The sequence below is a fragment of the Adiantum capillus-veneris genome, chromosome 10 (genome assembly GCF_014529385.1).
Source record: "Adiantum capillus-veneris isolate H3 chromosome 10, ASM1452938v2, whole genome shotgun sequence".
NCBI classification, from domain to species: domain Eukaryota; kingdom Viridiplantae; phylum Streptophyta; class Polypodiopsida; order Polypodiales; family Pteridaceae; genus Adiantum; species Adiantum capillus-veneris.
Window position 1 is genome coordinate 126066116 of NC_140940.1, and position 11507 is coordinate 126077622.

Sequence of the window (11507 nt, forward strand, 5' to 3'; positions counted from 1 at the left end):
CATCTATGTTTTCCTCTTAATGGCATGTGCCTTTGCCTTGGTTGATATGTATGTCCGGAATGTCTTCTCTGGAAATGCATTAATGCGGGATATGCCCAAAAGAGACAAGGCCACGAAGCTCTGGCCGGCTATTTTTAGGATGCGAAGCGAGGGCACTTCTCTTGATGTAATCACCTATGTTTGCATCTTGAAAGCATGTGGCACTACGTAGGACTCCGATATGAGCAATAATGATATTGTTAGAAAGGATCTTTGTGTTTGGCACTGCCTTGATGGACACGTATGCCATATGTGATGTGCTTGAGAAAACACAAAAAGTGCTTCTGTCAAGAATTTCATTTCTTGGAACACGCTGATTGCGGGATATGCTCAACAACTTCATCGCCAGGAAGCTCTGGGCCATCAAAAAAACCTGTTATGCTTGGCACTGCCTTGGTCGACATGTATGCCAAATGCACTACAAGAGGTCACTTGAATTCCGGCGCCACATTACCGGCGTCATTGATGGGCGTCGGTATATGTGTGTGTATTTATGGAGGAAGCCAAGGTTTAATTTTAAATTTCATTTTCAAAATTTCGACGCCTATTTCGGCAAGTGTTCCGACGCCAACGCGAATGCGCATTCCGACACCCCTTTCGTTGGATGTTCCGACACCTATACCGATAGTTGTACCGTCGGTACTTGCAAAAAAACAAAACCGTGGGCTTTCTCTGCGCATTTCTACTAATTTTTGCGCCACATCTCAAGCTCTCCTCTTCACCCTCTCTCACAAATCTGCTGCGATACACGCCGTCGGAGGTGCTAATCTTGCTTGTGGGTTAGTGCATAACACTAAGGTAAGATTATTTTCATGTTTTCTTGTAGATTCAGGGTTTAAGGTTTAACTTTGTGTTTGTATGTGCGTTTTTGCAGGTTCTACGACTTAGGTGACAACTTTCATTGCTCAAATAGGACTAAGGTGAGTGCTCAAACCTTTAAATTCATATTAAGTTTATTTAATATGCATTACTTTGTATATTTTTTAAAAAAATCATGCTTAAAACTTTGAATGCTTTGAAAAAAATTATGATTTGTTATGTGAAACTTCATTTTAAATCATGAAAAAATTTTCATTAAGTTTATGAAAAAATCTTGTTTTGAAGAAATTTTTTATTGAATTATGTCGTTTTTTCAAATTATGTAGTTGATGGGGTTTATGTTTTAGGTTAAATTTAAGTTATAAGTTAAGCTACATTAGGTTAGGTTATGTTAAATTAATTTACGTTGTTATGTTAGGTTAGGTTAGGTTATCTTATACGTTAGGTTAGATTAAGTTAAGCTACGTTAGGTTAAGTTAAGTTAGGTTATCTTATATGTTAGGTTAGGTTAAGTTACGTTAGGTTAAGTAAAGCTACATTAGGTTAAGTTAAGTTAAGCTACGTTCGACAATACGGCAAGTTATAGAGCTTACCCACAGCGCATATTAAAAACAACACAATGACGTTTCGTTTGTCAATACGGCAATCCATAAAGCTTACCCACAATACATATGCATTGTGGGCAAGCTCTATGGCTTTCTGTATTGCCAACGGTTCGCCATTGTGTTGTGTATATGTCCGTGAGCGGATTTCAAGTCCTAGAATAGCACCATGGCAAGCAGTTTGGCAATACGGCAAGCCATAGATCTTGCTTACAATGCATATGCATTGTGGGCAAGATTTATGGCTTGCCGCATTGCCAAACGGCTCGCCATGGTGTTGTCTATATGTTTGCAGGCGATTTTCAAGCGCTAAAATTACCTCGTGCCCCTAAAAACAACACAATGGCGATCCGTTTGGTAATACGGCAAGCCATAAAGCTTGCCCATAAGGCGTATGCATTGTGGGCAAGCTCTATGGCTTGCCATATTGCCAACATCTCGTCGTGGTGTTGTTTATATGTCTGCTAGCGGTTTTCAGGCCATAACATCGCTTCGCAACTCTAAAAACAACACGATGGTGAGCCGTTTGCCAAATTGGCAAGCCATAGAGCTTGCCCACATCGCATTTGCATTGTGGGTAAGATCTACGGCTTGTCGTTTTGTTAAACACCTCACCATTGTGTTGTTTTTATGTTAAGTTAGGTTATGTTAGATTTAGGTTATATGTTAGGTTAGGTTAGAGCTATTGACGGCATAATAGTCGAGAAAATATAAACGGACTTTGAATATGATGCGTGTACTTCTAAAAACACAATCGAACTTCAAAGTGACTCGTGTACTTCTAAAAACGCAAACGAACTTCGGTTAGGTTAGGTTATAGGTTAGGTAGATGTTATAAGATAGGTTACATTAAGTTAAGTTAGGTATAGGTTTTATGTTAGGTTAAGCATAATGATTATAGGTTAGGTTAGAGCTAGCGTCAAATTAATAGTAGTAAAAACGCAATCGGACTTCGAGGATGACTCGTGTACTTCTAAAAACACAAACGGACTTCAATTAGGTTAGGTAGATATTATAAGTTAAGTTAAGTTAGATATAGGTTTTACATTATGTTAGATTATAGGTTAGGCATAATGATTATAGGTTAGGTTAGAACTATCGTGAAATTAATAGTAGAAAAAACGCAATCGAACTTCGAAAATGACTCGTGTACTTTTAAAAATGCAAACAGACTTCGGTTAGGTTAGGTTATAAGTTAGGTTATATTAAATTAGGTTAGGGTTATGTTATAGGTTAGGTTAGAGCTAGCGTCAAATTAATAGTAGAAAAAACGCAATCAAACTTCGAAGATGACTTGTGTACTTTTTAAAAATGCAAACGGACTTCGGTTAGGTTAGGTTATAGGTTATGTTTAAGTTATAAGTTACGTTAGGGTTATATTATCGGTTACGTTAGATTATAGGTTAGGTCAGAGCTAGCGTCAAATTAATAGTAGAAAAAACACAATCGGACTTCAAAAGTGCACACAGACTGAAAGAACCTTAATATATAGTCATTGACCAATAAAAACAAGATTATTATCCTGTGGTCCTAATCTCTGTGCACCTCTAGATTGAGGTGTGCAGGGATCGGGCCTGGCTAGAGAATGTGAGGTTGTTAGAGCTAGCAAAAAATAGTTGAAAAAATGTAATCGGACTTCAAAAGTGCACACAGACTTCAAAAACTTTAATATATAGTCATTGACCAATAAAGACGAGATTATTACCATGTGGTCCTAATCTCCGTGCACCTCTAGACCGAGGTGTGCGGGGATCGGGCCTGGCTAGAGAATGTGAGGTTGTTAAAGCTTGTAGTTATAACAACTAGAGTGTTTTAATTATTTGTTGCATCATTGGTAGATAAAGTATGGACGATAGGATGGCGTGTCCTTGTGCGCATTGCAAACATCAGATCTTTCAAAAACGAAAAATCTGCGACCAACACATATCCAATCAAGGTCTCATGTCAAAGCGTATCGTAGCCTCCACTCCCAAGATGTGACAAGTAGACTCCAAACGTGCTCTGGCTGCATCTCTCTACTGCTGAAATCTATTGGGATTGTCTGTGTCTCTTGTGCAATCTCAATCCACTCCTCTGCGTCCAACCATGCTGGCTTGGGATCGCCGTCGTTGAATCTGTGTCTGGCCTCTGATCGACGGTGTGATAGAAAGAGACCGTGATTGCGCATGTGTTGGTCACAGATTTTTCGTTTTCAAAAGATCTGATGTTTGCAATGCGCACAAGGACACACCATCCTATCGTCCATACTTTATCTACCAATGATGCAACAAATAATTAAAACACTCTAGTTGTTATAACTACAATCTTTAACAACCTCACATTCTCTAACCAGGCCCGATCCCCGCACACCTCGGTCTAGAGGTGCACGGAGATTAGGACCACAGGATAATAATCTCGTCTTTATTGATCAATGACTATATATTAAAGTTCTTGAAGTCTGTGTGCACTTTTGAAGTTCGATTGCATTTTTTCAACTATTTTCTGCTAGCTCTAACACCCTCACATTTTCTAGCCAGAGCCGATCCCCGCACACATCGGTCTAGAGGTGCACGGAGATTAAGACCACAGGGTAATTATCTCGTCTTTATTGGTCAATGACTATATATTAAGGTTCTTTCAGTTTGTGTGCACTATTAAAGTCCGATTACGTTTTTTCTACTATTAATTTGACGTTAGATCTAATCTAACCTAACCTATAACATAATCCTAACTTAACTTAATGTAACATAACTTATACATCTACCTAACCTAACCGAAGTCCGTTTGCGTTTTTAGGAGTACATGAGTCATCTTCGAAGTTCAATTGCGTTTTTTTTACTATTAATTTGACGAAAGCTCTAACCTAACATATAATTGTTATGCGTAACTTATAATCTAACCTATGTCTAACTTAACTTAATGTATATAACCTAACTTATAACATTTACCTAACCTATCTGAAGTCGTTTGTGTTTTTAGAAGTACACGAGTCATCTTCGAAGTTCGATTACGTTTTTACTACTATTAATTTGACGCTAGCTCTAACCTAACCTATAATCATTATACCTAACCTATAATATAATCTAACCTAACATAAAACCTATACCTAACCTAACTTAATGTAACATATCTTATAACATCTACCTAACCTAACCGAAGTCCATTTGCGTTTTTAGAAGTACACGAGTCACTTCGAAGTCCGATTGCGTTTTTAGAAGTACATGCGTCATATTCGAAGTCCGTTTGTATTTTTTTGACTATTATGCCGTCGATGCTCTAACCTAACCTAACATATAACATAAACATAACATAACCTAACCTAACATAAAAACAACACAATGGTGAGGCGTTTAGCAAAACGACAAGCCGTAGATCTTACCCATAATGCATATGCGATGTGGGCAAGCTCTATGGCTTGCCAATTTGGCAAACGGCTCATCATTGTGTTTTTTTTAGAGTTACAAAGAGATTTTATGGCCTGAAAATCGTTCGCAGACATATAGACAACACCATGGCGAGCCGTTGGCAATATGGCAAGCCATAGAGCTTGCTCACAATGCATACGCCTTGTGGGCAAGCTTTATGGCTTGCCATATTGCCAAACGGATCGCCATTGTGTTGTTTTTAGGGGCACGAGGTAATTTTAGCGCGTGAAAATCACTCACAAACATATAGACAACACCATGACGAGCCGTTTGGCAATACGGCAAGCCATAAAGCTTGCCCACAATGCATATACATTGTAAGCAAGATCTATGACTTGTCGTATTACCAAACGATTTGTCATGGTACTATTTTAAGACTTAAAATCTGCTCGCGAACATATAAACAACACAATGGCGAACCGTTGGCAATATGGAAAGCCATAGAGCTTGCCCACAATGCATATGTGTTGTGGGTAAGCTTTATGGATTGCCGTATTGACGAACGGAACGCCATTGTGTTATTTTTAATATGCGCTGTGGGTAAGCTTTATAGCTGTCGTATTGTCGAACGTAGCTTAACCTAACGGAATGTAGCTTTACTTAACTTAACATATAAGATAACTTAACTTAACTTAACGTAGCTTAACCTAACCTAAGCTAATATAATTTAACCTAACGTAGCTTAACTTAATCTAACCTAACGTATAAGATAACCTCAACCTAACCTAACGTATAACCTAACATAACAACGTAGCTTAACTTAACATAACTTAACCTAATTTAACTTAACTTATAACTTAAACTTAACCTAAAACATAAACCCCATCAACTACATAATTTGAAAAACGATATAATTTAATAAAAATTTTCTTCAAAACAAGATTTTTTCCTAAACTTAAACAAATTTTTTCCATAATTTAAAATGAAATTTCACATAACAAATCCTAATTTCTTTTAAAGCATTGAAAGTTTAAAGCATGATTTTTTTATTAAAAAATACAAAGTAATTTAAATGAACTTAATATGCATTTAAAGGTTTGAGCACTTACATTAGTCCTATTTGAGCAATGAAAGTCGTCGCCTAAAGTCCTGTAACCTGCAAAAACACACACACAAACACAAAGTTAAACCCTAAACCCTAAATCTACAAGTAAACATGAAAATAATCTTACCTTAGTGTTATGCGCTAACCCACAAGCAAGATTAGCACCTCCGATGGCGTGTATCGCAGCAGATCTGTGAGAGAGGGTGAAGAGGAGAAGAGCTTGAGATGTGGCGCAAGAATTAAGAGAAATGCGCAGAGAAAGCTCGTGGTTTCGGTTTTTGCAGGTATCGACGGTACAGCTATCGGTACAGGCGTCGGAATAGTCAACGGAAGGGGCGTCGGAATGCGCAGTCGCGCTGGCGTTGGAAGACCTGCCGGAATAGGCGTCAGAATTTTGAAAATGAATTTTTTAAAAAAAAACCTTAGCTCCGTCCATAAATACACACACATATATCGATGCCCGCCAGTGACGCCGATAATGTAGCGCCGGAATTCAAGTGACCTCTTGTAGTGTATGGAGAACTATGAGACACAATTTGCTTCTTCCCAATGCTCATCAAGTCCCAAGCTAAGCTATTCTTGGTGCCTATCAATTGGTTTTACTCATTTTCTCGCAATTGGTTTTACTCATTTTCTCGTGTCCCCACAATAAACCCAAGGCAACAACAATCAAAACCAATTAACCAAGTAACCAGATGTGCTTTAGAATCTATCATATATCATATTATGTACGACAAAGGCCCAACAAGCAAGACTAGTTTTTTCATGGTAGGAAGGATGGAGAGGATGGGATTCCGAGGCATCTCATAAAGAAATAAATAAAATTAGAACAGATCAATATATATATATATATATATATATATATATATATATATATATATATATATATATCTATATATATATATATATATATATATATATATATATGTAGCTGACATGTTCTTTTTAAAAAAGGAAAAACTTGAGACATCTTCAGATATGCTCTTTCTTCACATCCTTTTTTCTCAACGACGGCCGAGAACTGACACGCTCGTCTCTCTCTCTCTCTCTATATATATATATTTATATTTATTTATTTATTTAGATGTGTGTATGTGTGGACGAAACTAGGAGTATCAATTGCGCCCTCTGGTTGTCAGGCTAGAGAGCATTAGTCAAGGGACAAAAGTAGGTGGGTCGTAGAGCATCGATTGCACCAGAACTTCTAGTCCTCGAGAGACGAAACTAGGGCGCAAAGAGGACAAGTAGTCAAAGAGCATTCGTTGCACCTGCAGTAGCCATTGAAGGGTCTGCACTAGCTAGCATTCGTAGGTGAATCAAACCGGTGTAATTGCACCAGGGGGGAGGGGGAGGGTCATACATGTGGAGACAATGCTCAGACTGCAGGAGGGCGCAATATAGAGGTAGCCCAAGCTGTGTGTGTGTGTGTGTGTGTGTGAATTCACGATGAGATTGCTAGTCAGGGAGTGTCGTGGTAAGGGAAGGGAAGAGGCAGATTGACGCAGGAGCTGTAAGATGGGGCTGATGTTGGCACACGAGTTGTTGACGTAGTGTAGAGGGGGATGAGAGGGAAGGCAGGACAAAGGCGCACATGCGAGCACAGGCGCCATCAAGGTGAGGGGAGAAATTGGCAAGTGATGATTTTAAAAAAAATAGTTAACTAGTATATGAAAATTCATGTTAACTAAAGTACTTCGTTAGCTGCATCTGTATTGAATTGAAGTGAGTCCAAGCGTCAGAGAAAACTAGAGTGCTTTGTTAGTTGCATGTGTATTGAATTGAAGTGAGGGCAAATTTGGATGTACTATTTTTTTCAATCAATCTCACTATTGTGTGCATAAGTGTCATACATACAAGATTGTATTTACCATTTTGTTGTCATCCAAACATACAACAAGAGTACGCATCCATAAACAAACACCTAGAAGAGAAAAGCTTGGGGAGAGAGAGAGAGAGAGAGAGAGAGAGAGAGAGAGAGAGAGAGCTTGCGTTTTGTTATCCACAAATCTTGTTACCTTAAGTTGATACGGTCTTGTGTTTAGAATGCTGCAATCTTCATGTTGTCCCAATTTTGATATGCCTAAATTTATCCTTAGTTTTTAGATTGTATTAAAACTTTCATTCAATCTTGCTTATTGTGTGCATTCTTGTCATTTGTGTGAGTGTGGTTGTGTCATTTGAAGATTCAACAAGAGTAAACATCCCTGGAGGAAAAAATGGAGAGAGAGAGAGAGAGAGAGCTTGTTACCTTTCATCAAAGCATGTTTTCTTGTTTCTTAATTGGTATCGTTTTTAGTACGCTGTGATAGTGATGTCCCTATTTTGACGTGTACCTTGCAAAAGAACCATAAGAAGGATAGAATTTATATAAAGAGATGATATGGATCATTTGAAGTATGTTCACATTTAGATATGTTCCCTTTTTATGTTCGGAAAAAGAAAAAAGAAAACATGCAAGTCTCCTTGCATGGGGGAGTTTGCACAGTCCTCTGCACGATAATGTTGGCTAAAGCTTTGTGACTGCGTTTGTCGACATGCTGCTTGTCTACACCTATTGGTATATCTTGCAATCTCATCGTGGATTCTTATTCATGTGAAGGTGTTGTGTAAGGCCACATACCTTCAAAGAGCTAACCGAACTGGTGGAAGTGTGTGGAGAGGCGCGATCCCTTAAACCAAGCCAAAAGTTTGTCACAACAGCCCAAGGGACTTTGTTTGAGGAGAGACCCTCACCTTGCTATTAAAAGAAAAAACTTAGAAATTTCTTTCACAGAGAACTTCGGCATGTCTTGCAATCAACGCATGCCATGAGAAGACAATCCATGCCCACATCTTGCACAAGGCCCAGGTGACTGTATATGGAAACATGAAGCATCCCTTGAAAACATTACGGAGTTGCCTTCCCATAGCAATGTTGGGCACACACTGCAATCAATGCATTCCAAGTGATGATATCTTGGATAGAAATCCATGAAGACTTCTCGTGCTTTCATGCTTTTGAATTGCATCTGATAAAAACAATTACTTTTCCTTTGAGAAAGCTATAAAGTAGTGAGCTTGCGTTGTTGTTAAGCCACGAGTCTAAGAGGTGTGAGATTTTTTTTTGCTACGATAATGTGAATCTAAGATATGCAAAGCAGAGATGATGTTGCGAACCTATTAAATGACCAAAGCACCACCAAGAATGACAATGTTTTCCAGTAGCAATCTCATCATGAATTCTCCACTTATGTCAACATCTTGCATAGGCCATAGGTCTTCAAGGTGCAAGCATAGGTGGTTAGATTTAGAGAGAGGCCTTACTTTAGCATTTGATGAAGATAGCAAGGAGCTTCCTTGACACAACATGATGGGCATATTGAGCAATGAATAGGTTCCAACAAATGACATTTCAAAAACAAATTTCATCAAGTAACATTTTTGTACTTTCATAATGATTCTACATTTGCCACGTATATTAACCAAAGATTGCACAACACGACATCTCTAATGTCAGGACAAGGGTCCTGCGGGGAAAGGCCCAACCTAGGGGGTCAGGGACCTAGGCCAACGGCCTGGACTGGACCAGTGTGGACTGGGGATCCGCTTAGGGAAAGACCTAGGGGACTGAGATGTAGGATCCTCCTCCCTAACGACTGGTATCAGAGCAAGGTGGAGAGGAGGAAGGAGGGTGGAGCCATGACGGGGAGAAAGCATGGTTTTCTTCTCTCTCTCTCTCTCCCTCTCTCTCGGTTTTTCCTCTCCCTCTCTCGTTCGTGGACCTTGGCATGGTGAAGCATGGCTTTCGCCAAGGAGGTGGGCATGACCCACGAGGGTGCGAGAGGGTTGCATGCAAGCTTGCATGGCGTGAAAAGCCGCTTGCATGGAGGACGATGAAGAAGAGGGCAGCGCGGGCACCGTCCCCTGCATACAGGGGTACGCCTTCGGCGACTTCAGAAAATCGAATGGCGCTGGTTCCAAACAAGAGCGCCATGCCATTGAGATCCTTTTTCGACACGCTCGCAAGCCTCGGGGAGGACCCCATCACCCCCTGCGTTCGAGTTTCCCCTGCACTATAGCCGCAGCACGCCATGGAAGCTTTCCAACACAATTTATTTATTATTATTATTTTTTTTAAAAAGTAAATTGGCTCTAAATTTAACCACCCCAATTAGGGGTGTTGGCCCACGGGCTATTGCAGTTTTGCAAGGACACGGATAGCACGGAGGGCAAGTCTACCGCGTTTCAAAGCATGGAGGGCAAGCAAATACATCATGAAGTCGACGATTAATGCCACTTTGCAAATCCATCGGCATGATGTCAGGACATCATGACCATGGAATCAACCTCGTGTTCACAAGCTGTCAAGTACATCCAATCAGAAATTTGGATGCCAATCATGTGGCAAGGAAGCTCCTCGGTTTCGGGAAGAAATCTACACATAAATAACAAACGACCAGTTTGTCATAGGATTGGAACATTCATCCAAATGCCACTGATTAAATTTGACATGCAAGGGAGGTACGGATCTCAATAAAGTTTACAATTTTTGTATTTGACTAAAGTTTTCAGGAAAAACATGCACGAATGGTTAACGGTTTTGATGTTGCTACCAATTGGTAATGTTATTCAATTGCATTCAGGAACGTACATGCAATGCCTGCAATGGGTATGGTACAGATGTTGGCATGGCCGACTAATTCTTTTTATTTTTATTTTCTTCGTTTATGCTTTCTTTGTGCCCTTAAGGTAAATATTTATATGCCTTGGGTACGGCATTTTTCTCGACAAAGCCACAGAGTGGTGGGAATCACTTTCGATATACGGGCATGGTCGCTGACTTGGGGGAAGCAAGGATTCCGAAAGGAGGGCTCTATATCTACATATATGTCAAGGACAATATTTACGTATATCCCAAAGACAACCTAATCAAGCCACGTAGACAGGTGTATAGGATATACGATGGCGTCTGTGCCGTTTTGGAACGAGTTTTTCCTTCCAACTTTCATGTTGGTTACAACAACGACCAGGTTAGCCAAGTTTAAGTTTTTCCTGTTTACACTTTACTTGGCGATTACTGTCATTGTGCAAAGCAAAGTGCTTTGGCAATTTTATATGAAACAAGGATTCGGGGAACTGGCAAAATAGGGAATCACAGCTCACAGCATCCCTACCAGTCTAAACTGTGCAAGGCACTTAAGAATCCCTACTAGTCTACACTGTGCAAGGCACTTATAGTTTTGGTTCTCACACTGGAGGCCATCACTCTCCGCAAGGGCTTACAATTCTACATGCAAGGCATGCTAGGGCGATGGATTCAATTCTAGCGCTTCATGCATTACACTTCTATTATAACACTCGCAACTCTCTCAAGGACAGACTAAGGATGGATTGTTTACTATGCTTGTTGGTTGCTATCAACACACACCAACACTAACAGAAACCTAAATCAAGGACTTATTGTACGGGCAAAGTGCCAATGCTACATCGTCCTAAAGTCAGACCCCATACGTGGTAAGCGGGGCAAGATGTGGCTTGTTTTTTCTCTTTCCTCTCTCGTTGATAGCACTATACATGCAGGCTATTGCATGCTTATAGGATAAGCTGCCAGTCAGGCAT